General features: G+C 48.4%; 1 long non-coding RNA gene across 1 annotated transcript; it reads right to left on the bottom strand.

The window, feature by feature from the left end:
- Nucleotides 1–504: 504 nt before the first annotated feature.
- On the bottom strand, nucleotides 505–2702 carry LOC146396823 (uncharacterized). Its single transcript, XR_014827955.1, has 2 exons — nucleotides 2544–2702; nucleotides 505–2387 (listed from the first exon to the last, which is right to left on the bottom strand). It is a non-coding gene; the product is annotated as an uncharacterized LOC146396823 (long non-coding RNA).
- Between the last annotated feature and the right edge of the window lie 267 nt (nucleotides 2703–2969).

The following is a 2969-nucleotide window of genomic DNA, read 5'->3' as shown; positions in this document are numbered from 1 at the left end:
GAGATGTAGCTGCTGGCTTATACCACAGCCATAGCAACACCAGATCCCAGCCACATCTGCGATCTACACCACAGCTCATGGCAATGCTGGATCCTTAACCCACTGAACAAGGCCAGGGATTGAACCTGCATCCTCATGGATGCTAGTCAGATTTGTTTCCACTGAGCCATGATGGGAACTCCTTCCCTTACTAGATTCTTCCATCTTCGCCAGCCAGTCTTTCCGCCTGGGAACATCCCTTCCTGCATTCTATGTCAATCCACCTGAATCCTTCCTATCCCAACCAAACCTTCCCTTTCCATGCCTCATCTCCAGCCAAAGCTGGTGAAGATGGAGGGCGAGAGGGGGCGCTCTGGAGCCAGGCTGTAGGGTTTGAATTCTGGTTCAACTAGTATCTGTATCCTTGGGTAATTCATGTTTCGGGGCCTTGTTCTCCCCATCTGTTCACCATGCTACCCACATCACAGAGTTTAGAGGAAGATTTAGAGAGCTTATGCTAGATGGTGGGTGGTAATCAATGTTAGCTATTTTTATGTGAGCTTTTTCAGGGGACAGACCTTTTTCATCTGTGTCTCCAGCCATGAACGAGGATGAAATTCCTCTTCTATGGCTGTCTCTCTCCTGGCCATGGCTTCAACCCGCTAGCTGGCCCTCTGCCCATGAGCTGAGTTTCTCAGATCTGTCTGCCAGCCCAGCACCAGGGAAAATGCAGCCCCTGCTCCAACTCTGCTGCCAGCCCTGAACACAGAGCATGTTTGCTTTGGTTATTCATGGTGGTATGACAAAGTGTCCCAAAGCTCAGTAGCTTAAAACAACAGCCACAATATCATGGGTCAGGTCTGCAGGCAGGGCTCAGGTGGCCCCTTCTCTTGCTCCATGAGTATGTATTGGGGTTACTCAGTATTCAGCTTGTGGCTGGGGTGGTCTGTAGGGCCCATGTTGGCTTCATTCACATGCCTGGTACTTTGGTGGAGATGGCCAGAGCCTGGGCTCAGTGAGTTCTATATGCAGTTTCAAGGCCTCTCAACATGGTCTCTCCAGAAGGGTAGTAAGAATTCTTTCCTGGCAACTGAAAATCCCAAGGTTGAGTGTTCTGATAGGCAAGATGGAAGCTTCTAAAATCCTGAGCCCCAAATTGGTCCAGCATCACTTCCTCTGTATTCTTTTGCTTGAAGCAGTTAAACAGCCTGCCCAGATTTTAGGGTAGGAGAGGTAGCTCACTTCACTATGGGAGACATTCCAAAGAATTCATGGCCATCTTTTGGCTGCCACAGTGGAATAGCCAGAACCCCCTTCAGGATGGAGTGTCCATATCCAGACTGTGTCTATTCCAGTAAGATCGAGGTGTTGTTCCTTCCATGATGGAAGCTGTCCAACATAATCAGCCTGGGGAACGGTGCCATACAGGGGAGTCAGTGTTGGTCTGTGCTACTGGCAAGTTGGGCACTCAACAGTGGCTAGAGTTGGCCTAGCCAACAGTTGGCCTTGATGAGTGGAAGTCTATGTTGCTGAGCTCATGCATAACCTCCATCCTTACCATCATGTCCACTTTGTTCATGAGCCCATTGGGGTGACAGGGGTGGCTAGGGAAAGAGGCTGAATGGTGACTACGGAATGGATCATCCTATCCATTTGATTATTAAAATTCTTTTCTGCTGAGGTCATCCTTTGGTGAGGATTCACATAGGATATATATATATATATATACATTTTTTTTCCTATTCAGAAAAGTTTATCCACATATCTCTTCCCTAAACTTCACTGTCATCAACTTCCAATTGTGTTCCTTCTAAACCCTTGAACATTCAACCAAACATTGGCCATGGCCATGAATCAGCAGATATAGTACCTCTGGCCATTTCTCCCTCTAGTAAAAATGAACAACCAGGTTCACTGTCATTCTCCAAGATCCACCTGTCTTTTGCACACTCAAAACAGGTGAGTTGAATGGATGTGTGGTGGGAATCACCACTCCCAAGTCCTTCAAGTCCTAGTTGGTGGCATTAATCTCTGCAATCCCTCAGGAATGCAGTATTGCTTTTGGTGTTCCTAAGATAGAAGCAGTTCTAGTGGTTTCCACTTGGCTGTTCCCACCATAGCAGTCCTTGTTCCATAGATCAGGGAACCTATACAGGATTCTGTCAGTTGCTGAGTATGTCTATTTCAATTCTGGAACTGGGCAAATAACAACAGGGTAGCACTGGGGATCCACTGTGAGAGGGACTTGAGCTAAACCTTCATTGATCGCCTGTGTTCCATAAGCCTCTACTTCCTGAATGGAAGGTCTCCAGGAATCAGTGTCCAGTAATCCCTGAAAAGTATGATTATTTTTCTTTCCTCAATGTACAGTGACCCTGGCAAATAGCTGTTGGTCCTTTTGGGGAAGGCTGAAAGATTAATAATAATGGTTATTAATAATAATAATAATAACAATGGTTGTCTTTTGGGCTCTGTTTCTGGCTGTTTCACGGGTTTTACACAGAAAGTTTCTTTAGGGAGTATGGGGGAAATCCAGGAGTGACCAGCAGGAGGCTATTTCTCACCTGAGGTGTCTCTAATAAGTGGCCAAAAGGGACTTACGGCTCCATCTTTGCCAGGTCCCAGCAATGAGATTTTTACTGCGCCTTAGACTCTCAGCTCCTCTCCCAGCCATGGCCGAGACCTACCTGGCAGCTCCAGGCCTCTCAGCCCCACCCCTTTCTGTTGGCCCCGCCCTTCCCACGCCCTACCGGCCAATCAGAGGCTCCCATCCTGGAGCATCACAATAGCCCTCGGACCACTTTGCAGGCCCTGTATTCCCATGGTGACCGTAGCCTGGGCAGAGAGGAGGGGGACTCTCCGTAGAGTAATTGGCCTCATGACCTCACGCTGGGAGACTGGGCACAGGTAGCCAAGGAGCAGGTGAGGGGCTGAGGGGCTGCGGTTACCAGAAAACAGTTTCTTCAAAGCCCTCCCTCACCTGCCCCGCA

This window comes from Sus scrofa, chromosome 14 (genome assembly GCF_054392235.1).
Source record: "Sus scrofa isolate SSC_HxYL_T2T_F1_AM1 chromosome 14, Sscrofa_HxYL_maternal_Yorkshire_Landrace_v2.0, whole genome shotgun sequence".
Classification (NCBI taxonomy): Eukaryota; Metazoa; Chordata; class Mammalia; order Artiodactyla; family Suidae; genus Sus; species Sus scrofa.
Note: the sequence above shows the minus strand (reverse complement) of the source record. Positions and strands in the feature narration are given on the sequence as shown.